Source organism: Protopterus annectens, chromosome 1.part1 (assembly GCF_019279795.1).
Source record: "Protopterus annectens isolate FY-2018-M chromosome 1.part1, PAN1.0, whole genome shotgun sequence".
Classification (NCBI taxonomy): domain Eukaryota; kingdom Metazoa; phylum Chordata; order Ceratodontiformes; family Protopteridae; genus Protopterus; species Protopterus annectens.
Genome location: NC_056726.1, coordinates 1,761,223,482 through 1,761,251,481, shown reverse-complemented (window position 1 = coordinate 1,761,251,481; position 28,000 = coordinate 1,761,223,482). Strand labels below are relative to the sequence as shown.

Sequence of the window (28,000 nt, the reverse complement as noted above, 5' to 3'; positions counted from 1 at the left end):
CTTACTTCTTCAGACATTCCTCATAGTACCTCTCCTGCCCTTTCCATTGAGGTTTTGCCGATGATGGGTCCAAAGCCTAGACCTACATTGGCCTTTCCATCCTAGCCTAGAGTAGGCCTTCATTTCAAGAGGAAACACAAAAACATGTGTCTCCCATACAGAAACCTTCCCCAGACGGGCAAGCTTTTTCTCAAGGCTCAATGCCTTTCTAGCACTTAGGCCTTCCACTTTGCAACCTTCTACTCCAGCATCTCCTATTTCCCATCCACCCAAGAGTACTTCTGCTGAAAAAGAGGCCTCCAAAGAAGATGAATCATCTTCAGATGAGTCCCTGATCTACTCAACTCAAGTAGACTCTCCTCTGGATTATGCCTCCCCTGAAGATGATTCCAACAGTGGAGACTCTCCTGAAGAGGACATTACATTTGGAGAAACTATCTCCAGAATGAGGGAATTTTTCAAGTGGAGAAAGCTCCCAGGATTTGTAAGTACAAAAGAGGTACTGTGACCTCTTACAAATAGATTATCCTGCCCCTTCAGCCAAACCACCTGTTTTGCCAGGTTTTCAAGATGCCTTTCTTGCAACATCTAAAAACTGTGACTCACAGCCTCCTGCTCCCAAAAGGCCAGACAGGTTCTATAAAGTCCATGAAGATAGTAGCTACCTGTACAAATGCCCTCTTGCAGACCCAGCTGTGATCTCTCTTTGCTGATAAAACCACTAAATTACTGCCCTCCACTAACCTCCTGCCTCAGATAAGGACAGTAAAGTGACATAGAGAATTGGGGAAAAGATTCACACCTCCTCTACTCTGGCTTTTAGGGCCATTAATTATTAGACACACATGTCTAAGTATGTTCTGGCCCTACTTTCACAGGCCTCTAAATTGCTGGCAGATCTACCAAATTCTGCAGCCAATTTCCAGTTCTCTTCCATCTTGGCAGTTTGCTCCCAGGTTACCAGACATTCCATAAAATGTAGTTATGATGCAGCTGAGGTGTCAGCAAGATCAGCATCTGGTTCTCTCCTCAGGAGGTATTCCTGGCTAAGATTGCAGCCTTTGCTTGAGTATTTCAAGACAAAATGTATGGATGCACAACTGGACAGTACCACCCTATTTGGTACTAATGCTGCAGCCTTGTTCAAATCCCTTCAAGAGAAAGGAAAAGAACTTGAGGAACTTAAACATATTTTTGTTTCCCCAGTTCCTAAATACCATAGGAACTACCCATCTAAGCTTAATTTTGCAAGTAAAAAGACCCGTGCTCCTTCCCAACAATACAAGAAGAGCACACGCAGGCAGACTCCTCCTAGATCTCAGCCATCATCTGCTCAAAACTCCTCCTTTCCAGACAAGCCAGGTAGCCTGTGACTACCTGGCCACTCTCTCAGAAATCCGTCTTTCCCAGTGCCTTTCTCATTTCATTTAAAAATGGACAAGCATTACCACGGACAAATGGGTCCTGTCTGTTGTCCAAAAAAGGTTACTTCATGACTTGAAAAACCACTCCTGCCTTCATGGGGATCCCACAACCAGCTTCACCTTTTCCCTCAGGTCATTCAAGACTTGCAATCACAAGGGACCATACAAGAGGTTCCCTCCTTGGAAAGAGGAAAAGGGTTCTACTCCAGGATGTTTTTAGTTCCCAGGAAAGATGGTCCTTGGAGACCAATTTTAGACTTGTCCCAACTCAGTCTGTTCCTTCAAGTTCCCATCTTCAAGATGCTCACCCTGCAAACTCTGTTTTCACTGTTGCTACCACAGGCTTACCTGGTTTCTTTAGACATAAAAGATGCATACCTCTACATCCCCATCCACCCTCTATTCAGAAAATTCTTACATTTTTGTGGCTTCCTCTCATTTTCAGTTCTATGATTTGCCCTTTGGACTCTCTATGGCTCCAAGGGTATTCACAAAGTGTCTGGCTCCTTTCATTGTTTTCTGGCCCTTCAAGCCTTCAGGTCATCTCTTCTTCCAGGTCCTTTGAAACTGTTCACAGACAACACCACAATTCTCTGATATATATATATATATATATATATATATATATATATATACAAACAGACTGGAGCAAAGTCTTATCTCCTCTGCAGATTAGCAGTCCTAGCCTAGCAGATTGCTATTCAAGCAAAGGAAACTTTGACAGCTGTTTATATCACCTCAGCTCAAAATATTCTGGCAGACACTCTGAGCAGATCCGTGACACGAGCCCATGAATGGATGATCCACAGGGGTGTGTTTCTGGCCATTCTTCACTGGTAGGGTACAACTCAAATAGATATCTTTGTCTCCCCTATGAACAGACAACTTCCAAAGTTTTGTGCCAGAGTCCAATATCCTCTTGCTTGGAAGGTGGACACCCCATCATTCTCATTGTAGGGGATGTTAATCTATGCATTCCCCCCTTTCCCCCTAATTCAGAAGGTCCTGATGAAGATTCAGAAGGACAAACCAAACATCTTGTTGGTGATCCCCTTTTGGCCAAGACAGCATTGGTTCCTTCTTCTTCTGCAGTTAGCCAAGGGCAATCATCACAAATTACCTCAAAGAGTGGATCTACTCAGACAAGAGATCTCTTATTTAATTAACAGTTATCAATACTGAACCTGACTTTGTGGGTGATAGACTTCTGATTCCTTTCAGACACCTTTTCTTTGAGGACATGTTTCTAGCCATGCAGGATGCCAGGAAACCTAATACAAGGAGATCATATTTGTCCAAATGAAAGAGGTTCTCCATCTGGTGTCTTAATAAGAGACAAGATCCATTTTCAGTGGATATTCCCCTACTCCTTTCTTATTTGTGTGAGCTGATCAAGGCTGGATTGGGTTATTCTTCAGTTAAAGCCCATTTATCAGCCATTTCTGCATGTCTGTCTGTATCTCCCCCCTTAGCTTCTAGACTACAGGTTAAGCTTTTCTTAAAAGGCATCCTTCACATCAGACCCTCCAGGAAACTTGTTCCTCCTCCCTGGGAATCTAAAGTTTGTTTTGGAAAAACTAACTCAGACTCCATTTGAGCCTGCAGCCTCAGCTTCCCTAACATTTTGCACTTGGAAAACAGTTTTATTAGTAGCCATCACTTCTGCTAGGAGAGTTTCTGAACTCCAAGTTTTCTAATTTTTCACAAGGATAGGGTGCCTCTTTGTACCAACCCTTCCTTCATGCCTAAATTGGTTAATGACTTGTCCCTCAACCAATCTATTCACTTACCCACCTTTTTCCCTTCTCTTCAAAACTCAAGTGAGGGCACTGCATACCTTGGATGTACACAGGCAACTTAGATTCTATTTGGATAAACCAAATACATTAGAAAGTCTGAGCAATTGTTTGTTTCCTTTCACCCCAGGGCATTAGGAAAACCTGTCTCTAAACAGACTATTTAATTTTGGATTTGTAGGGCAATTTCTTTTTACTGTGTCTCCCAGGGGAAAAGCCTTTCTTCCTCTGTTAAGGCCCATTATTCTAGAGTGGTTATTTCTTCTGGAGACTTCTTTAAAGGTCTGAACACTGCTTCTGTTCTGAAAGCAGCCACTTGGTCCTCTGTCTACATATTTAGAAAACACTACAAGCTGGACTCTGCCACTTGGTCCTCTGTCCACATATTTACAAAACACTACAAGCTATCTCCAGATCCAGAGCAGGATTTGCCAGGGCAATTTTGCATGGCTTTATGGAGACTTCATGTGCTCCTACCCAACTTTCCCACTCATGAGCTATGGTATTCTCCCTCATGTTATGAATATTGCAACATAGGAATAGAAGGACAAATAATAGTTGTGTAAAATCTTACTATAATCATAGATGTCCTTCTCTTCCATCTTGCAGTATTCTATCCCACCGTCCTCCCCCCTTGGTTCATGCTGTTCTTTGGATATTACCTAATTGGCTCTTATCTTTGGACTGGTGTTCTGACTGGGACATTCAGTTCTGAGAATGGTACGTGCAAATGTCACTTTTATGGCCAACATTGACTGTTATGTGTGCAGTGTTGCATGTACATGGCAGTAGATTGTCTTTGGTATGATAACCAGATGTTCGCATTACCTAGGCGGGGAATCTCTCATGTTATGAATACAGAAACACAGAAGGAAAGGGCATCTATGGTTATGGTAAGATTTTATACAACTATTCTGTATGAGTGTATCAAAGAGGATTTATACAGTGGTCAGCATTTGCTTTTTCTTTTGAAGGTCCTCATTCAGAGCTTGGAAGGTCTAACCAAAGAAAATCTCTTCCAAGAAGGGGGCATCTGGTACAGCATGCCTGATCCCATCCTTAAAATAGGAAAGGCTCAGACTTGCTGTCTTAATCAGACCTATGCCTACACATCCTGCTGTGACATAAGACTTAGCACAATGGATCCTACTCAGACAGCAGCTTTTGCTGAGATCAGACTAAGGTCCCTAAGGGTGCACTTGTACTTGCAACCAACTAGAAACCAGATGATGCTGAACAGCTAGTATACATCCAATATCTGTACCTGTTGTCCAGTCTGTGCTGAAAAATGAGAGCCTAGAGGTCCCTCCTCACCCTTGATGGTGAGCTCTGTTGGACTTAATGAGAAGCCTAGGAAAAAACAGTTCTTATTCCCAAGCGCTACCACTGGACTTGCAATGAGGAATTCAAGGGAAGACCAGCTGCATAGGTATGAAGCATGTGCAAGCATTTGACCTCACTCAGCTGGGAGGAAGTAGTAGTGAAAACGCCTTGTGGTACAATTGGTTGCTGAGAGCCCACCTCTTGCCAGCATCTCACCAGCATCTTGTCATAAGCCAACATCTGCTGTGAACTCAACATCTCAGTGTTTGAGGAGGAGTTAACAGCATGCAAGTCATGAAAGGTCATCTGAAGGGCAGACTTATCTGGGGAAAAATAGGACTGATGTTCTTTAGACTCTTACCTTTCTTTGATTGTCGACCAATAGCTTAGGATCACGAGAGACTCCCATGCCAACCCATGCACTGGGCCTCTTTAAACACCTCCAACTTCTTTCTTCTCCATTTCTGAGTGTCCAAACTGAAATGCTGATACTTTGTCATCATGCTTTTTGACATGTTATAGAGATAGTGTTGCTGTGGATTCCAGCTTGTGATTTGGTGTCTGCAGAAACACTTAGAAAACTTTCTAGACAATGAACATGAAAGCTTTACTATATTGAACACAAAATGTGAGATTTAAACTTTACGAAGGGTAGAAAAAAGACAAGAAATGAGGGACTAGACTTGCAACCCTAGCTGGAAGTGTGATGCCGTGGAGTGCACCAGTAGAAGGCAGTCATGCTTTCATGCATGTGGACAATTGAGAAAATTAAAGAACAGGAAATCTCAAGACTTACCCAATGCAGAAACTTTCAAAACTGGATCAATACAAATCCTGGTACCCTGAATGTACCCTTCTAGATTATTATTATTATTATTATTATCATCATCAGGCACAGTAAAATGTTCAACTCATAAGCAGCCAACATGACACAATGCATCCAGTGATGGGCAAAAATCACTTAATGCAGGTTGCAATGCGTACTAGAATATATTTTTGTGATTTCCATTCACAGAATGAAGTTTATTAATATCAAATACACATATAAGAATATAATAATAGCTGTGTGTTTTGAAGCCAGGTAATTTTGTGAAGAAAAGAATACTCAAGTTTACCTTGCTGTAATGCTCAAGTTGTTTATCCTAAGGGAAATGATGAATGGCATGTAGGGTGAGATACAGATACTAGAATCAGTGGCAGACAACTGGATTTGATGTTGAAAGACTCATTGTAATACTTAATGATATTTGGTCAGGCAAAATGATGGCAAAATATCTAATTAACTAACAGAATTTAAGTGGAAAGAAGTACATAATGCCCGATAGTAAGAGGACCACATATGTTTAGGAAGTTTAGTAAGATATTCAGGCAAAATGAAGGAAACTGGGTGGTAAGTAGGATTCTTGGGTAGTGGAGGGAGGTGTGGTTAGAGGAAAAGGTTAGAAAGTAATGTAGTTCAGTGGAGTGACGTAGTGGATAAGTCTAGAAAGCTGAGTGGGAAAGGTGGCAATGTGAGGCAGGTGAGTGGTTGGGGGTTGTAGAAACACAGTGACAATTTCAGGAGAAAGCAGAGCAGTGAGGGTGGCAGACAAAACTCAAGTGAATTTAGTTACAGATCTTTTAGTTCACTTAACTTTATTCCAGCACAATCAGCTAGAAACGCAACAGAATGAGAACTTACAGAGTTGCAGTAAAATAAACACATTCTAAGTTTACACCAAAAATATTTAGTTCCTTTTTGGAGAAAAAAGTCCAAGAGAGACAGAAAGCAGAATAAGTAAACAAGCAGTAAAGCAGGTGCCATTGGGGTTGGTATGTAGCCTTCATGGAACAGACTCACAGGCAACAAGATCCCTTGCCCAATATAGTAATGTCCCCTGACCAGTGCACTAAAGGAGAACTTCTCATCATTGCATTGTGTTGTGACATTAGGTAATATTATTTATGAAGACTAATTAGTATAAAAATGTAGACCCCATTCTGCTATTCTACTCTACTCTACCATCACTGGGTGGGATCCCTGGTGCAAATGTTGCATGGTAAGTGGGGGCCCTAGTGTGTTATTAGGTATCATGGGGTTAATGAAATTTAGGCCACATGTCCATTTAACTGTATCCCTTCATTAGGTAGGATTAGTGCTTAAAAGTATGGTTTCCCTTCTCATATTTGGGAAATATGAAAACATTGTTAGTTTTCAGTGTAAGATGTTGGTGGGGACCAAATCATCACTGACATAATAATAATATAACAGCACATGCTACAGGAATACCACACCAATGAACATGGATGAAGCTGACTTTTTATGTATAGCACAGAATACTCAGGAATCGGTATCTTAAAAAATAGTAATTTTTATTAGATGAGCCACACAATGCAAGTGCACAGGTGTGTACTAAACTAACAACCACTGGGGCCATTTTAAACTTAGCCATGCATCCCAAATCTCTGACAAGTTCTGGTACCCTCGGTGGTATAAGCAGGGACCTGGGAGATTAATCATTTACAGGCTGCCTGTGTCCATTAGAGACATAGCTGCCAAATGAGGGATGAATATTTGGTTCGCCATCCAGTTGTCCAAGTTACACTTGAATTGTGTTATGGAGTTCTGCTTTACAGCTTGTAGAAGACAGAATACAAGGATAGGTTTGCATAGGATATGTTGTTTGTGCCCTGTACATATTTGACTATAATCAGTGAAAAAGCCACATGTTAAACTAAAGTGTTATTCTAAAAAAAATGATTATTTTTCAGTACATAAAACATCTGCTTGGACCAGTTATCAGAAAACAAACACTAGTATTACAATGTTTCATATATTATCTATCACTTGTTCCCTTAGCCATTAATTGGTTCAAATCTTACCTTGAAAACAGACAGCAGGCAGTACTCTGGCACAACAACCTTTCTAATCTCCTTCCCATCTCCCTTGATGTCCCTCAGGGCTCCATATTAGGTCCGCTGCTATTTTCCATTTATATTAATGATCTTCAGTTAGCAATTCCACATACTGCATGCATTCAATATGTGGATGACTCTACTATCATCTGCTCAGCTACTTCTCAAACTGAATTACAAACCCTTACCCAGATAGCATTTAATACTGTTGAACAATGGTTCACACACCGTTGCCTCCTCCTAAACCCAAAAAAAAACTAAAATGCTACTCTTCTCACCAACCCGCAAGTCCACACCCACACATTTCACACACACATCTAACAATGGTACTCTTATTTCTCCTGACCCAACTACTAAACTCCTAGGAATAACAATTGACAATAGTCTCAACTTTGACATGCATATTAACAATACTATAAAAACAGTCAGCAAGAAACTTGGATCCCTCTATAGAATTAAACCCTTTCTTACAACAGTAGCTAGGGCTGCTATAGCTAGAACTCACCTAATCTCTACTCTACTGTATGCCTCACCCATTTATACAAATCTTTCTAAAAACAACCTCAACAAACTAACAGTATCCTATAACAATATTGCCAGATTTGCTACTGCCTCTCCTTTCAGAACTCATCACTGCCTTAATCTAAAACAGCTTGGCTGGCTAGAGTTTCTACAACATCTACAATTTCTCCAGCTTACTATAGCCCACAAGACCCTCTATCAACCCTCAAATACTCCAATACTCTCAAGTATCTTCACCCCCTACAGTAATCCTATAAACTTACGCTCATCCAACAAACTTCTTTTTAACACTTGCAGAGCCAACAACTCAGCAGGTGATACCCTGTTCTGTAATACTGTTGGAAAGCTGTGGAATTTACTACCTACTGATCTCACTTCTCTGTCTTTTCTTACACTATTTAAAAAGAAACTCAAATTATATCTCAGTACACACTGGTTATGTTCCTGTACTAATCCAGACTTACTTTCCTATGTCTCATTAATAACAACCATTCATCTTTATGTATGTATACCTCTGTACAGTCCTTGCGAAGCGCAGTTGTAGTATTGAAGTTAGTATTATTATAAGAATGTTTATCTGTTGCTAGTATTGAAGTTAAATTTTGTTATAAGAATGTTTATCTATTGCTAGTATTGAAGTTAGTATTGTTATAAGAATGCTTATCTATTGCTATTACAAAAAAAAGTTTTTCTTTTTTGTTTTATTTCCTAACTGCTACTACTTTCTATATTTCAGTTTGTATGTATCTTTACTGTACTTCTTTTTACATTGTATTTTTGCATATGTCTTGGAGCTTTTCTCCCCGGGCCTCTACTGAAAATGGACATATATCCAGATAGACTAGCCCAGTCAACAAATGTAAAATAAAATAAAATGAAATAAAATAAAATAAAATAAAATAAATAAAATAAATTAACAGATTCATAGGCCCTTACTGGGCTACTGATGTATAAGGATCTTAAATAAATCTAGCCTCACATTCCCATGGCAGATTTTTAGTCCTTATACTTTTGTTTTGTGTTTGAATAATCCAGAAGCAAGCAAAACAAGGATACGTTGGGTCATTTACTTATTGCCCCTTCCCTTGAGGGATGTGAGTGGTAAACCAGGAAATCTGTTTGAATCACACAGGAAAAAAAACGCATAATCAAGTTCATGATTATATTTACCTCCTGGTGTTTCTTCATGGCTTGCTACTGCAATCATTGACCAGCGCATGCCATAGCTGTAAACCAATCACAGGAGTACAGTGTTAGTCTATGAGGAAAATGACTTCCAGCAGCATTTACAAGTCTTCCCTCTTCCTGAATTCACTTGCTGGTGCCTAGTTACTGGATTGTCATTAATGAATGTCATAATCACATAACTTAACCACTGGATTGTTTTCCTTAGGTTCTAAGTGCTAGGCTAGTTGTCCTTGTGGAATATTTTAAGCCTAACCATTTTCCTTAGTGAGAATCAAACCATGAACCTCTTGTCTGTGAGGCAACCACCTTAATTATTATGCCAACCCCCAACATCTTAAAGTGTAATTTTTCTTTCTAAATGACAGCATAATATTTAGCAGTTTGCAATGAGGTTCTCTAACATCATTGGGCAGTTTTTTTAAACATCATGGCACTGTCCAATAGTATTGTAGCAATTAATGTGATTATGGGTGTCAAATTATTTTATTTTGTCACTAGACATGAAAAAACTGAGATTATGTAGCTTGTATTGTATCACTGACATCACCTATTTAGTTCACAGCAAGCAAGGAATGCCCAGTCATGTTGCTTTGTGTCATCACATACTGCCACTGATGTTAAAATGTCTAGGAAATTGCAAGCACTGTCTCCAATTTTTTTGAGTTAAGTGCTCTCAGATTGGGTCACTGAAGTCAACAAAGTAGGGCTTCCATTCTGTTGTGGTACCATTGTATTATCACTTTGCCAAGGACATTAATGTTATGTAACTACTGCATTACTGGCAAAACCCTGTCACCATTATTTCCACAGCATTGTGTAATTAGGTAAGATAATGGATACCATGTGAAGAAGAGGAGGTGATTTTAATGGTGATGTGGCAAGCTTGGGTGAAGACTGAATTTATCTTGAGTTGGTAGGTGGCCATAATCTGCTCTCCAGTCAAAGAAGAAAGTCTTGAAATTGCTACGACTTTTGACTACTAAAGGCACTATTGCCTCTTCTGCTGAGGTTTGCTTTTGAAACTCATAGATGTTTGAATTTACAGCTGTAATGGAGGCCAGTCTTAGGCTGCTGCTGCACTGGTCTTTTCCCTCTCATTGTTACAGGTCATACCTTTGTGCTGCATGACATTTAATATGTAAGCACAGCAATGAAGTTATTGCTTACCTCACTGTTTCATGAACTGCATCTCTTCCACAGGCACTAATTCACCTTTTGTACATTTTATATGTATATGTATATATATATATATATATATATATATATATATATATATATATATATATATATATATATATATATAATATATATATATATATATATATATATATATATATATATATATATATATATATATATATATATATATGGATTCATATCAGATCGCCAAATGCTCATTTGACCGAAATTCTTTTCACTGAGACCAAATGACTGAAAACTCATTTCGCCGAAAACTAATTTCACCGAAAGTAGTACAGGCAGTGTATATGCCCTTTTCCTCACTGTAGTGCGACCCTGCAGTTAGAATATATAAGTAGGGGTGGGTGGGGGGCACAGCCCCCCACATTGGGGGATGGGGGTGCATAGCCCCCCACCTAATGTTGTTAAAAACTACCAACTTACCTAGTTAATAGGAACTGGACAGTATAAAACTAAGCTAGGTGGGGGCTATGTTGTTAAAAACTACCAACTTACCTAGTTAATAGGAACTGGACAGTATAAAGCTAAGCTAGGTGGGGGCTACGCCCCCCGACACCCTTCAATGTGGGGGCGCCCCTTACCTATATGTTCTAACTATAGGGTCGCACTACAGTGGGGAAAAGGGCATATACACTGCCTGTACTATTTTCGGTGAAATGAGTTTCGGTCAAATGAGCTTTCAGCAAAATGAGTTTTCAGTCATTTGGTTTCGCAGAAATGAGTTTCGGTCAAATGAGCATTCGGCGATCTGATAGGAATCTATATATATATATATATATATATATATATATATATATATATATATATATATATATATATATATATATGGTTCCACTTGAAACCAGTGAATGTTCAGAACATCAAAGTTCTGATCATTGAGACCAGAACATCGAAGGTTCAAAGTGGAAGTGCCAGGTAAGTAATATTGTAAAATTTTGGGTGTGTATGCAGGGGAGCAAGGTGCCCTGCATGTCGTGTGTGCCATCTGAGTGTTGGCACTGCAGGTAGGGTACGGGAAATCACCCATTTAGTGCTACCGCATATAGCGGTAAATGGGAGATTTCCCTTACCCCACTGTAGTGCGATCTCAGAGTTGGAATATTAAAGTAGAGGGTGCAGGCAGGCAAAGCCCCACTGCATAAAATAGATTTGTAAGTTTATTTCTTTTTGTGTGGTTCACTTTGAACCTTTGATCTTCTGAACATTGATGTTCTGGTCTCGATGATCAGAACTTCGATGTTCTGAACATTCAACGGTTTCAAGTGGAACTATATATATATATATATATATATATATATATATATATATATATATATATATATATATATATATATATATACGTATGTGTGTGTATATATATATATATATATATATATATATATATATGTATAAAGAATGTTTTTCTTATGTTTCTGCTATACAGATTTTCCTTCTATCATGGTTATTGGCTTTATAAGTTCATAGGTGATTACTAGGGTAGTGGTACAAGAGCCTTTACAAGCCTAGCCAGTAATACCTAGGATATGACAATATTATATCTTAATTCCCCAGATATTTATTTATTTATTTATTTATTTATTTATTTATTTATTTAACATTTGTTTACCAGGAAAGTCCAACTTGGAACAAAGCCAGTTTTCAGCGGAGGCCTGGGGAGAAACGTTCCAGATATGGGATGGAGTAGTGTCAGGGTAATGGGTCTTTGGGTGTTGGAGCCCTGAGTTAAGGGACATGGACAGTACCCCAGGAGTGAATTTATGCTACCCCATCCATTTATCCAAAATATTTTTGCAGAGAGTGAGGGATGGATTTTGTTTTATGACATGGGAAGTTTATTCCACAGATGAGGTAGCCTTTGGGATATGAATCTGTCCCTCCAGCAAGTTCTTTTAGAGTCATAAATAAGGTTCAAGTCTATGGCATGCATAGCCCTTGTATAATTTTTCTTGTGAATAAGTAACATTTTCATCAGGACTGAATCAGAGAATGCCTTTTAGGTTAGGCATGTCCCCACTCAGTAAACAATATGAGACAAAGTAAAGGGATAGGGCCTTTAGTTGGTCTGCATAAGACATGTGTCTCATACTTTGTATTTTTTTTTTAGTGAGAAACCTCTGGAGCCACTCCAATTGGTATAAGTGCCTCACCACTCTACTTTTAGAGGTGTGCTATCAGTGTCATAATTTGCAGGAATATCTGATTTACCAAAGTGTATGATTAAGCAATTTTTAGCATTTAGTCTCAGATCATGGTTTTGGCACTAGTCATTTGTCAGTTTTAGGCCTGTTTGTAGGATATCAACATCATTTGGGGATTTAATGATTGCTCCCAGCTTACAGTCATCAGCGAACTTGGTGAACCAGAGGCCATCAACATTGTCTTTCACTTCAGAGAGGTATATACCAAACAGGAGGGGTCCCAAACTGAGCCATGTGGGACACCACCAGTAACAGTTTTCTTAATGAAAGTGGTTTCACCTATCTGGACAAAATGTGTCCTGTCATTGAGCCATGTGGTTATCCATCTGATGATGTAGGGGTTTATACCTAACTCAATAAGTTTATCTATAATCCCTGAAAGAGGGGATTGGGTCAAAAGCTTTGGCTAGGTCTAGATAAGTGGTGTGTACAGTTTTACCCTCCTCTATGGCCCTGGTGACTTTCTTGAAGAAGTCCACCAGACTGAGCAGGCAAGACCTCCCTTTGAAAAGCCAAAATGGGTGTGGTCCAGTTTTTAGAGCATTCCAATGTCATTATTGATTAGGTCCATGATAATTCTCTCTATGGCCTTGCAGATAAGACTGATCAAGCTTATGGGTCTGTAGTTCCCTGAGTCAGATGATGGGCCCTGTTTGTGCAGAGAGATGGGTGTTGCAGTCCTGCATTCCTCTGGCACAAAGCCGGTCTGGAGGCTGTGGTTAGAGAGAGTTTCTAGTGGTCCTGATAGATTCTGTTTTAAGCTATTTAAGAAGCATCCTGGAATGTTGTCAGGACCCATGGGGGCTTTGTTTTTGGCTTTAGTGAATGCAGTAAGAATTTGTTCCCTCATAATGACTGGTAGGGGGATGGTTGCGGATATTTCTTTATGTGTGGTAGGAGGTGATGGGGAGAAGAAGTTTGAACTTCACTTGTTGGACAGTAGGTTTGCTATAGTTTCAGGGTTGATGTAAGTGTGGCTGTTCATGATTAACTCAGCACATTTCCCCGTAGGATACAAACGTAATTAAAAAAAGCCTTTTCATTATCTTTATATAGGAAGCTTACTTTGCCTCATAGTTTGCTTTGGGAGATTCGACCAGCTGTCTAATTTGTTTGTTTAGACTGGTGAGTGTTATTTTGCAGGCTTTCTCTGTTCCTTCTTCACTTTGGAGAGGATATTTTTCCTTTTGTTGAATATCCTGTTTATGCCAGGGGGTCCTTCAAGACCGTTTATTTTTGCCAGTAATCATAGGTTTGACTTGCATAGGCACTGCCTGCTCTATGCAGTTTTGAATGTGGTTGTACAGGGCTTTTGTGCACAGCTCAGGATAGGCCTCAGTGTCATCTGGGATTGGAGGGGTTTGAAAGTTTAATAAGCTTTCACTTAGTTTGAGGTAATTGGCTTTAGCAAAGTTTTTAACATGTTCGGAGTTTGATGGGGGTTCGAGGTTAGTTTTATTGCTAAAAGTGATCATTTTGTGGTCAGATCTATCCAGGGAGCAGTTAATGCATGGTAGGGAGCAGCATCCCTCCATGTTTATGAGTACTAGGTCTAGGATATTTGTACCTCTAATTCGGGAAATAGCTAGTTGCTCCAGGGTGTTTGAATTGAAGTCCATAAACCTCTGAGCAAGTGAATTACAGGTCATTTAAGTCTCACAGTTTATAGAAAGGTAGTTGAAGTCACCCAAAAAATATGGTGTTAGGCTGAATGTTAAGAGATTCCAGCAGGTTTAGGTAGGAGGTGTGGTTTTCCAGACTCACGTTAGGGGATCTGCAACTGGCAAGGATAAGATAGTGGGGTCGCACCTATGGTTAGCTGGGCATGGAGCAGCTCAAGTGAGTCATGTTGTTGGACCAGTCTAGCAGTCACTGAGACACCTCCTGCCTTTGTTTTATCCTGAGCTCAGAGGGATCAAAATATATGAAAGGCATTGTGGCCTTTGATAGCTGGGGTGGTTTTTATGGTTTTGAACCATGTTTCAGTAACTGCACAAATGAATTCTGCAGAGTGAGGAGTACTTCCGGGGAGTGCAGTTTTTTATTTAAACTCCTAGCATTCAGCAGCAATACCTTTAGGTAGTTGTGAATGATTTTTTTATGCTGGAGGATTTAACAACTTGGCATGGCCTAAAAAAGACACGGAGGGGCTAGATAAAGTTTTTGCCAGTATTTGGAAGCCAGGTGGTGACAAGTGCAAACCATATCTAGCAAATCATCATGGTTTGTCAGTTATGTCTCCCCAGGCTGAAAGATATTGGATCCCCTTGTTGTGACATCAGAAACCAATCCAGTTGTTGAAGTCAATCATTTTTTGTTGATTCTGTGCCATTATCATTGGTGAAGGTAGGAAACTACTCAAGGTTAGATTCATACCTGCCTCGGATACATATATCTCTCGTTATCTTAGGTCTTTGATGCCCACATGGACTATGGCCATGTCCTACTGGTACTTGTGGTTTAAAGACCTAAGTGCATGTATGATCTAGTGAATCTAGGTTCCAGACAGACAGCTCATTGTGATGTCTTTGTTTAGCCTGGTAAGGGGGACATCAGTATGTGTTACAGTGGAATCACCAATAACTAGAATGTTTGGCTATGGGTGTGTTGCTTTATGGGTTTGGAAACGGGAATACTATGATTTTCAGTTATGTGTTTTATGAGGTGCTTTTTTGAGTGTGCACAGGGCCACTGAGAGATGCTTTTAAGAGGTCTTGGAGGTTTAGGTAGATTACAAGTGAGTAGCTCAGCATATGTGAGTCTATGTGTTTGATCCTTAGTGTTGGTAGTAAGTGTTTTGGGTGTAATACTAACAACCTGGTTTGCATTTTTTGTATGTGTGTGTGAGAGCTTTGCATCTAGTGATATTGTGTATCTACATCTCTCACACACAGTTTATCTGTTAAAAATTAAGTGGTTGTCAGCAAGAATGTGGCAGTAACTACTCTGCCTCAGGATGGTAATATCCAGCAGCCTAAAACAAAGATCACAGGGAAGCTCCTATCCATTACACCAGATTCTTAGTAGATGGAAAGGAGTAGGAAGAGTCACTTAAAGCCTTAAATGAGAGTGTTTAGTAGTGTACTATTAGATGACATGCAGTGGCACTGCCCTATGCACAAGCTGGCTGCTCTTTGAACAGCTGTGAACAGTGGGAGACTATAAAGAGTGTTTCCTATAGAGGATTTTAAACTGGAGAGACTTGTTTATATACAAGGCACAGGTAACTGAGTTTGCTCTCAATAAATGACCACATTCTCACAAAAATGCAAAGCATTTATACCAGCAGGATAAAAGATTTTTACATAATTAAGCCCTCAGGCTTGTCAGATAAACACATCTGTACATCCACAGTTCAATACGTAAGTAAAATGAAAACACACCGTAAGCCATCTACCAGCAGATCACAACTTGCATGGGTTGAACCAACTCTCTGCTCCCATCAGAGTGCAAAAAAACCCCATCTTAATGTAAAATTAACTGGTTTTGAGCTCAGCTGCAGTAACACATGCAGATTCCTGCAGCATCAGGGGTCCTTGGAAATAAGTTCACTAACCCTGAGAAAAGTACAGAAAATACAATAAAAAGTGCACAAATGTGGAGGAACTTCAACAAATATAGAAAAACTTTGCAAAACTTAGAAATATTTTGGCAATCTCAGGAGAACTTTAGCAAACTCAGAACAGCTTTTGCAGTATCAGAGGAGGTTACAAAATATCAGAATACTGTTAAAACAAGCTTAGAGCAGTACAGTGACAAACAGATGGTGTTTCTATAACAAGTGCAGGCTGAAAAATAGTGACAAATTCAAAAAATCAGTAAACACAGCACATAAGTGTTAAATTACACTGAGACATTTAGAGCAAGTGGAAAAAAATACTTGTATCATATATGTTAGGCCCAGATGGTTTTAGAAGCAATCCATGTCTTGTGGTCACAGGTGTCCAAGTCAGGCACAGGAAAGCTCTGAATAAATAAACACAGTCTCACAAAATGGTAAGGCTTTTATGCCAGCAGGATGAAAGACTTTTCCACAATTAAGCCCTCAGGCCAATCAGATAAGCACACAATAAGCTTTCTACCAGCAGTTCCCAAATCAGGTGGGTTGAATCAGCTCTCTTCTCCCACCACAGTGCAAAAAACAACTCCTTAATGTAAAATGAGCTGGTTTTGAGCTCAAATGCAGTAACAAATGCTTTAAAATGAAAGAATCCCTGCAGTATAAATAATCCTTGGAAATAAGTTCACTAGCAATGTCTTTCAGCTTCACCCATTAGGGGTCACCACAGCAGATCACCAGTCTGCAGATTGATTGGCAGTCAAATTGTTATGGTGTCGAGTTACCAGCCCTGTGCCCAACCTTCACAGAAGGCACACACACTCGCACCTACCTGCATGTCTTTAAAACTCAGTCAACCACAGGGAGGACATGCAGACTCCATAAAGAAGGCGCTCCAGCCAAGAATCAGACTGGAGAACCTTTTGCTGCAAGGCAACAACCCTAACTGCTGCACCACTGTGGGCGGTTTTGGAAATAAGTTTACGAACTCTGATAAATGTTCACAAAAATACAGAAAAAAGTACACAAATGTCAAAGAAGTTCAACAAACACCAAAACACTTTGCAAACTTAGAAATATTTTGGCAAACTCAGGAGAACGTTGGCAAACTCAGAATAGCTTTTGATGTATCAGAGGAGGTTAAGAAATATCAGAATACTGTTAAAACAACCTAAGAGCAGTACAATAACAAACATATGGTATTTTTTTAACAAGTACAGACTGAAAAGCAATGATAAATTCAACCAAATCAATAAATGCAGCACAGAAATGTTAAATAGCACTAAGACAGTTAGAGCAAGTGCAAAAATTACTTATGGCAGCCTTGTAGGTCCACATGATTTTAGAAGCAATCCAAGGGCAGATCATGCCTATTCAACCTGGTGGACTTCTTTGAGAAATTCACCAAAGCAATGGATGAGAGCAAAATCATTCACACTGCCTACCTTGACCTGGCCAAGACATTTAACACAGTACCCTACTCAGACATTGTTGACAAACTCAAGAGGTTAGGTACAAGCCCGTATGTCACCCAGTGGATAGCCAACTGGCTCACAGGACCCAGGAAGTTAAAACTGGGGAGTCCACCTCTACAAGGAGGCCAGTCACAAGTGGAGTCCCTCACCGATCATTCCTTGGACTGCTTCTTTTTGGCATTTACATATCAAAAGTCAAGGCCAATGTCAGTGGTCTCTGGCTGACTAAATTTGCAGATGATTGCAAATTAGGAGCTGTCATTGACTATCACACTGACACAATTTTTTTCCAGGAGGGGCTGACATAGACAAACAACTGGTGTCAGTGTAATGGACTAAAACTAAATGCCAAGAAATGCATAATAGTATCCTTTGGGAATTCATCCATCCCTGGTAACTGTCATATTGACAACACATCCCTTAGAGTTGACCCAGTAGTCAAGGACTTAGAGACACACATAGATAGTAATCTAGCCTTTGATCATCACATATCTACAGTGGTGAGGAAATCATTTTATTTTGCACAACTTATAAACAAAGGTATGGCATCCAAGTCCAAGGAAGTCACTGTTCTATTGTATTTGGTGTTCATCAGATGTATCATTGAGTACAATGCCCCTTTGGTATGTACCTAACCAGGCATATCCAGCAACTGGAGCATCCCCAGAGGTTCCTCACTAAAACAATACAGGGTATAAATAATATGTCTTGTGCTGACCGTCTCAAGGCCCTATCCCTGTATTCTTTCTCCTACAGGCTTTTGTGGGGAGATCTATGCCTGGCATACAGGACATTATCAGACCCCACTCTGATGGACCTCCTGCATATCCACAAAACAAACAGTACCAGAATTACCCATTCTAAACACTTAAACCTTGCCTGTGATATAAATAGGACCTGTTGGAGAGATAGGTATGTATCCCAGAGACTTTCCCGTCTATGGAACAGGCTCTTGATCCATATGAAGCAGAGTTCCTCCCTAATCCAGTTCAAGTGCAAGTTGGACAATTGGATGGTAAACAGGAACCTCATCCCATGTTTGTCACCTATGTCTCTGATGCAAACAGGTAACCTGTAAATGGTTCATCTCCCAGGCCCATGCTTACACTTATCAAGGGTATCAGAACTCGTCAGAAATTTGGGATGCATGACTAGGCTTAAAAAGGCACTTGTGGTTGTTAGCCTAGTAAACATCTATGAACCTAAGTCTTGTAGTCACATATGTCCAAGCCAGGCACATTCAGGAAAGCTCTGAATAAATGACCCAAAATAACAAAATGGAATCGAACCCACAGCCAAGAGGGCAGTAATTACAAAATCTACTGAATTATTCACAAAAGCTAATTTCTTTTACCTTTGCAGTTAATATGTTTGGATTAGTAGCCAATAATAATGCATTCCCTTTATCTTCAACTGCTTTCCAGTCTTTATTCTCAGTTGCTGTACAAATATGCTTCATTTTCTCAAAACAACCAAGCAGTCTTCCCATAAGTGACTAAACATGCTTTGTGTACATCAGCAACTGTATTCTTTCACTGCAATATCCACCCATCCATCCACAACCCCTTTTCCCCTTTTTACTCATGGAGTCAGGGTATGTAGTTATAGAATCTGCAGGCCTTATATAATTTGCTGATACAAAACCGTTTTGCATAATTCAGTTATAAAAAGTTACATTTAGTTACATAACGGTGACAGAAAATGTATTTGTATTCACCTAGTAAGTCAGTTCTTATGTCTGGATTGAAACCTAGTAACTGCATTCCTTTTGTCCTCTCCTGTACCTCCTCTTTGAATTCATACACAGACTGCTTCATCATGCCTTTTTAGAGACATATCATGTCCGCTCTTTCTCCCCTCCTTTCCTCTAGAATAATAAAAGGTTTTGCCACCTTCAGCTTTTTATATTTTTTCTTATCCTCCAAAAACTTTACCCTGTGGTTGTTTTCTTATGAACCATCTTCACTAGTTTGATACCCATCTCCATTTAGTTTCACCAGAACTTTCTACAATACTCCAACTGTGGTCTGGCTAGAGATCTGCTGAGTGGTTACAAAACATCTCTACTTCCTGAATCTATTCCTTTATATGTTAGCATCTTATTAGTCCAGGCCACTGCTTTTTTTTTCATTTGTGTCTAATGGTTCATATCTGTAGTCATGATCATACCAAGATCCTTTTCTTGTTCTTTGTTGCTCAGCATGACACCCTTTCTCTAAATGTTTTTTAATCACTTGGATTCCTGGTTGAAGTTCTTTGGCTTTTCCTGCACTGAATACAATTTGACATTTTTCTTCTGCCAATAAAGCTAGTCCTGCTGCATCAATGAGGTATGACTTTTCCATTATTACCCATTATTCACCTATGGTGGTATCATCCACAACAGGTTGTTTTCAGAGACCCTAATGACTAACAGGGATATGATATGAAATGTTTTCCAAAGATTCCAGTCATTAAAATAATGAAATAAGCCTGTAGGGGGACAGAGAAGAAGAGGCCCATGCCAGTATACTCATTAACAGAAAAGAAGGGAAATCAAATACAGCCCTAAATTTCCTTCATTAATGTCAAAACAGAGAACTGGGCAGCCGCGGTGGTGCAGCGGTTAGCATTGCCACCTCACAGCAAGAGGTTCTTGGTTCGATCCTCGGCTGGGGTGCCTTCTGTGTGGAAGACTGCATGTCCTCCCTGTGGTCGCGTGGGTTTCCTCCGGGTTCTCCAGTTTCCTCCCACATCGCAAAGACATGCAGTAGGTGGATTGGAGACTCTAAATTGTGAGTGTGTGCCTTCTGTGGAAGGGTGGGTGCTGGGCTGGCAACTCGACACCGTAAAACTTCACTGCCAGTCATGAGCGGACAGGTGATCCACTGTGGTGACCCCTAACCGGGAAAAGCTGAAAGAAGAAGAAGAAAGTGAAAACAGAGATCTAATTAGAAATAGCAGCTGCTTAAAGAGACAGAAGTTACTGAGTGAATGTAAAGGAATTGTCACAAATAAGCCACTGACATGGGTTGCCTTTTGTAGAACAAGGAATAGAGAAGAGGAAACAGCTGTACCTGTATTTGTAAGTGAAGAAGCTGTGTGCTCTGTGCTTTACAGCAACATCCTAATGAAAGTGTTCCTGACTTAGCAGATTTACAGGTAAGCAATACAAAATTAAAAAAAAAACAGCACTATGATGGGACAATGCATCAACCACAGACAGAGTTTGAGAATCACTTGCTGTACAGGGTGAGCAAAGATGAAAAAGTACTTCATCAACTGTTAAGTATTCTAAAAGTTTTAGAAAGTGATGCAGCCATGTTTTGGGATGATACTTAGCAAATCTAATATTTTTGTTTGCTAGATTTTGTCGTCTTGGTTTAAGAGAAGATGTTGAGAACATTTGTACAGCTTGCCCAGAATGTCAAAAGAGGGCAGTGTATCCTGGTTCAGAAGTCCTCTGATACATTTGCCTGTTATTGGAGGTCCATTTATTCTGTGGATTGGTGACTATTCCACTGAGCTTCCTTAAGCAGTATACTTGCAAAAAGCTATGTATAGAGAATAGTCAGAAGGACTATTTTTATTTTTCTGCAGGGTAGGGATTCCCAAAATGTTTATGCACCAGAGAACCTAATTTATGTGCAGAGTAAAGTGTACCACCCACAAATTTTTGGGTTAATGAAACGTTTAATGAAACTTTGAAGTGCCTGTTGAAGAAGGCAAACTGAACAGGTGATAAGAACTGGAATCAGTTGCTTCCCTATCTCCTTTTTGATGTAAGAGAAGTGTGTTAAACTTCAAAGAGATTTATCCCATCCATGTTACTGTATGCAAGACATCCCCGAGGTTTGCCAGCCATAGCAAAGGAGACTGTGATGGAGAAGAAAAACCCATTACTAAGTGCGATTTGCCAGACTTGTACAAGATGCTATGTCAAAAGTTAAAGAACATATGCAAAGGGCACAAGAGATGCAACAGGGGATGTTTAGTAGGAATGCCAAACTCAGGGAGTTTAAAACACGAGACAAAGTATTAGCATTCTGAAATAGATTCCTAGCAAGATGGCAAGGATTGTTTGAGGTAGCAAAGAAAATGAATGAAGTGAATTATGAAATAAAACAGACTGGAAAGAGAAAATAGAACACATGTACCACATAACTTTGTCAAAACCATGTAGCTACACTGACGTTTCATTGGTTAGTGAGAGAGGTGATCTAGAAACCAATAGAAGAGAATCGAGGAATGTTATACTTGCTATTCACCTAGATAAAGCATTCCCTGGGGTTCATTAACGCCTATGTTAAGTGAACACCGTTCTGAGTGTACAGACAGCACAAGCATAATTCACACCTTCTTCCTCCTAATTTCAGTTTTCCTACTGATTTTCTTGCAGCTTTAAATATTGACAGGGATTCATAAAGGTTACCACAAAGTGTAGACGACTTGTACACATAGTGTAATGTTTATGAGTGATTAGAAAGCACAAAAATATGGTAAGGATGTTCCTGAATGCAGATAGTGGACCCTTAGTGTAGGGATTAATACTAAGTCTCAAACATAAGAATTAAGAGTCTTTACTGAGAAATAAGTGTATTTTTTTGGTTGTTTTGTTTGTTTGTTTGCTTGTTTGTTTGTTTTGCTTATTCTTTTTCTGAGTAACACTATAGAACTGATTTATTACACTATAGTACTTAAAATGTGTTAGGGGAAGAAGGAAACCATAAAACTACAACAATATATCAGTTCCAAGGAAGAAAAGTACTTAAAGTTGGAGTGCCTGAGGATTTTCAAAGCAGATGGAGATTTGGACTGTGCTAGTCCTTAAGCAGGGTGTCGCTAAGATTTTGTAATGGTTTAAAAATCTGAATTAAGGTATTCATATTTGACACTTATCCAATGCCCTGAGTGGATAAGCTCACAGAGAGGCTAAGAAAAGTAAGGTTTTTGGCCACTCTGGGTTTGAGTGAGGGATACTACCAAATTCCTTTCACACAGCTTTGAGGCCAAAGGGAAGACTGCAGTGTTACCTCAAATGTCTTTTTCTTTATTCTATTTTAACATTTGAACTTCACTTTTAAAAAACTCATAAGTAAAGTTCAAAAACTCCATTCCGGGTACTAAATGTTATACCTTATGATATAATAAGTTATTCAAAAAACTGAGGGTCTTATTTATCCAAGTACAAACTGGGCTGCACTATTTTTGGCAGGCAAAGCTTAGAGTTAATGCTGACAAAAGTAAGGTCTGCATGAAAGAAGCCAGATATGTAGGTTAGGTGATTGGAGATAAGCAAACAGACAAGACAAATTCTGTCAAAAATGTCCTGTATCCAGTACGAAATGACACATGAAAGCGTTCTTAGGGTTATCATGCTATTAATGTTATTAATCTTACATTAAGAACTATAATATTTACCTTATAGCTTTAGGAGACCTTAGGAAACCTTGTAAACTACAGTAGCCCCGCTACGTTCGCCCTCGCTAAGCTCGGGCTCTCTTCGCTCCCCTCCCTGCCCTCAATTCCCTCCCGCCCCCAGTACCTCTAAATTTATAGTACTATAGCCACTCCCCCACTTTCTAGATCCTATCTGCTTTCATCTGGGGTAATTCCCCCCACCCCCATTTTTCTACCTACATTTTAATAGCACATATTTGCTTTCATCTGGCATTCTCTCATCCCCCCTTCCAGTACCCTTACCTCACCACTCTATCTTCTGGTGTTGCATCACCAGGTAAAACAGTTCCTTAACTCACTAGCTGAATCACAGATAATCATATACTCCTCTTTAATACCCCTCTTGTTCGCACCATACCTCCTTACCTTGTATGAAAACCAGTTTCTCACAGGATTTCAGGTCCCGAAATACCATACTATCACCCCAGCTGTAAATCCTCCCACCTTCAACCATACTTACAGTACCAGGTCCTATCCAACATCTTGTTCAGTCTATCAACATCTCAACCCCAGGCACATTAACTCTAGATCCAAACACTACCACAAACTAATAAACAAATTCTTGAAGTTCATCACCAAGTATAGACTTAACCTAATACGTGGTGGGGATATTCATCCCAATCCTGGCCCACCCACTTCAGATACACATACCCCCTCTACTTGCAATCTAAGCTACAAACCTACAATTAATAGGCCAACTAACTCTCTCCTAGCCTGTCATCTCAATATTAGAAGCATTAATAACAAGGTACATGAATTGCATGCACTACTGGATGTCCACTCCCCTGAGATTCTCTGTTTATCTGAAACCTGGTTAAAACCCAACACTACAGACAATAAAGTGTTACCACCTGGGTACAACATACACAGGCTGGATTGTGCTTCCAGGAAGGGGGGTGGGGTAGCTGTACTCTATAAATCTGAGTTGAATGTCACCGTAGATGTAATACAACCACCTCAGATTAATAACTCAGAGATTCTTGCCACCAAATTACAACTTAATAAAAATAAATGCATTAATATCATCTGTATGTACATTCCCCCAGGTAACAATATATCTACACTTGAAGATATCCTGCACTGGCTATCATGTCACTACCCCCAAGAAACCCTACTACTTGGAGACTTTAACATAGACTGGGGCACCTGTTCCTCAGAATCCCCAACCACCCATATTAACCTGCATGCATTTACATAAATCATATCACCCCTACCAGGATAGGTAAACCCAACCAAAAAGAAAGCATACTTGACTGGGTACTCATAAACAGTCACCCCCAACTGCACACCTCTGGTACCCTCCCTGATGGCCTAAGCGATCACCTTCTCACATATGTAATTAAGCACAAAGGCATTAATTCCCAACAACCCTTACTCAGAAAGATATGAAACAATAAAAACTTTGACCCTGCCAAATTCCAACAAGAACTAAACTCATGTAATTGGTCTATTCTAAAACACCTCCCCTTAGAGGAAGCAGTAGCATACTTTAACAACAAATTCCTTGAGATCCTTGATTTGCATGCACCTGTTCGTTCAAAGAGAACAAAGGCAAAAACTGCACCATGGCTTTCAAAAGAGTCTAAACTCAAAATTACCCTTAGAAACAAAGCATGGGCTTTATGGCGTTCTTCTAAAGACCCCCAAGATCACATTAAATACAGGCAATCCAGGAATGAAACTAAAAAATCCATTTTACAAGACAAAAAACAATACTACTGTACTTTGCAGACAGTAAATCAAAATAACCCTCAGAAGTTTTGGGCAGGTTTAAATAATCTACTACATCCTGGACAAACTTCAACCCCAATCCCTGCTGCTACTATTGATAAAACCCCTGAAGATGTTTCTGACAGTTTTAACCAATTCTTTACTGAGACAATTCAAGCCCTAGCTCCCCTGGTCCTGAAAGTAGCACCCCTAGAAACCTACTCGCATTCAGCTTCCAACCAGTTGCCACTTCACTTATCCGTACCTTGATCAAAAAATTAAAACCCACTACACTTTCTGCTGATTAACTCCCTGCCGAGTACCTACAAAAATCAGCTGATGCTATTGCTTACCCCGTCTCAATACTAATCAATCGAACCATAGAAGAAGCTAAAATTCCCACCATCTGGAAAATATCCTATGTAATCCCACTTCACAAAGGAGGCAGCTCTACTGAATTCTCCAATTATAGGCCAGCAGCTCTACTCTCTCCACTTGCAAAGATTATGGAAAAATGTATTCATAGACAACTCATGCACCACCTAATCCAGAATCACCTTATGGCAGACACTCAGCATGGCTTCCGTCCTCATCACAGCACTACTTCAGCCCTCCTAGCCTTTACCAACACCATAAACCATAACCGCAACAATAATTATATATCCTCAGCCCTCTACTTGGATCTTTCCAAGGCATTCGATATGGTTGATCACCAACTTTTAATCCACACCCTGCAAATATTCTGTCTAGATACTAGAGCCCTTCAGTGGTTTCAATCCTACGTGAATGGTCGACAGCAGGCTGTCCTTTGGCAGAATAAACTCTCTAACCTTCTACCTAACACCCTTGGAGTACCACAAGGCTCTATACTAGGGCCCTTGCTGTTCTCCATCTTCATTAACGACCTTTATACTGTCATTCCAAAAGTCAGCTGTATCCGATATGCTGATGACTCTACTCTGATTTGCTCAACCACATCTCCAATAGAGTTATGGTCAGCTACCCAGACTACCTTTAATACAATAGAAAACTGGCTTTCTGAACGTCGTCTGATCCTAAATCCCAAAAAAACTAAAATGCTGTTATTTTCACCAACACGTAGGTCTACTGCTTTCACCTTTACCATAAATTCAAATGATGGCACAATAATCTCCCCTGACCCCTCTACAAAACTATTAGGTGTCATCATAGATAATAATCTAAAATTCAACCTACATGTTAACCAGACTATCAAAACAATCAATAAAAAACTAGGGTCACTTTACAGAATGAAAGCCTTCCAAACCCCTCCAGCTAAAATTGCCATAGTTCGCTCTCACCTTCTTTCAACCCTTCTGTATGCATCCCCTCTACTATCGAATTTAAACAAGACTGTCCTTAACAAACTCTCAATTTGCTACAACCACATTGCCAGGTTTGCCACTGGGCTACCTTTTAGGACACATCATTGTATCAATCTAAATCAGCTTGGGTGGTTTGAACTACCCAGCCTAATCCAGTATAACCAATTGATTATGGCCTGTAAAATCCTCTATAATCCGGACAATACTCATGCACTTAAAAATATTATCATCCTCTATAACAATCCTAGACCGCTTCGATCCTCTAACAAACTACTAATTCAGACTAGCAAAATTAATAACACAGCCGGTGACTCTCTCTGCAAACTCTGTAATAGATTCTGGAACTCTCTTCCAGCTGATATTACCTTATTTTCTACCTTAGGTCAATTTAAAAGTAGACTCAAACAACATTTGTCGCTTAACTGGCTATGTCAATGTATCAAGCCTGGCTAACTCTCTCTAGAATGTGTAAAAATCTGTTAACCAGTTTACTGTGTAATTTAATTTAATCCTGATTTATGCTCAGGATTAACTGTAATCTGTGGAACTTGTTTAACTTGCTTACTTATGTAATCTCTATAAATAGTCTGTTTGTAATATGTAATGCTGGTATTATGTAATGCTGTATCTGCTTACCCTTGGAGCTTTTCTCCCCAGGCCTCCACTGAAAATGGACATACATCCAGTCGGACTATCCCAGTCAATAAATGTGAAATAAATAAAATAAAATTATGGTCTGTCCTGTGATAGATATTACTAAAGGTAAGGCAGCTATCCAGATATGGTAGACTGTGTTAGTCAATGAGCCTTTCAATCTCCAACATTCAAGGGCAGTCTTGACTGCCCTGGCCTTCACTAAATCCTTTATTGTGTATATTTATGCATCCGAAGCTGGGGTAGAGACTCTGTTATACCAGGACCTTGCTTTTTAGGAACACCAGTATGCTACCTTAGCAGAGAGCTAAGTAAGGTTGAGACTAGGTATGCAGCCATAGTGTGAGAATGTCTGACAATTGAAGTGGAGAGTAATTTTGTTACAGTATTATCTATTGCAATGAATTTTTACTTTAGTAAATAACCATGCACCCCTGCAGTAGCTGTACAAGTAATAAGAAGTGAACAACAAATTATGGAGGATCACTGCATCTCTTTAATTTTTCCTTAGACCAAGGCTTGGCAACAGCCACGAGAGTGAGACTGGTTACCCAGTGTCATAACACATCTCATTCAGTGTAAAATTATGAATTCTATGTTGGGAAGGAGATAATTTGGCATACTGACTTTAATATGTCAGGAATGCTGTTTTGATAAGCTGCGTATGGACTATATGGTATGTTAAAAACCGATGGTGGTGCTGGTAGTCGAATGTAGACAGCCTATTACTGTAGTAAAACAACTGTATTAACATAAAATGGATCACCTGGAGAAAGGCTGTTTAAAAAAGGGTTAGAATCCTACAGTGTCAGAGATGAGATAGCTTCTTATGCAGAGGGATTTTGAGGCCAAGGGTGATTTATTTTATTTGTTGGCATTTGTTTGCTGGGAAAGTCTGACTTTGTCCAGAGTACCTATTTTCAGCAGATGCCAAGGGAAAAAATCTCCAGAATGCAAAAAACAGTGAAAATGTTTAATCCTTTGAAGTTAATTTGGATATTTTTTTTACAGAATCCTCTGGTATCATTTTTAGACAGGCCTCTGCCTGTATGTGATTTCATTATGTTTTGTTACTTTACCAATGTTTTTCTCCACAGAACTCCAGCATCAACCAAGATTTTATCTCAGGTGAACTGAAGGTGTCCGAAAAGATGACAACTCTTCATCTTCTTTAATGTAAATTCAAACTGTATTACATTTTAAAATGCAAAATACATCACAACCCTATCAAATGCACCAAAAAATCTCATTCTGTAAAGGCAATAGCTATTGTC

At 39.6% G+C, this 28,000-nt stretch overlaps 1 protein-coding gene across 2 annotated transcripts in view; it reads left to right on the top strand.

Moving 5' to 3' along the window:
• Nucleotides 1-28,000, top strand: part of SYTL1 (synaptotagmin like 1) — a 1,083,808-nt gene that overhangs the window by 747,343 nt on the left and 308,465 nt on the right. The window lies entirely within an intron of this gene.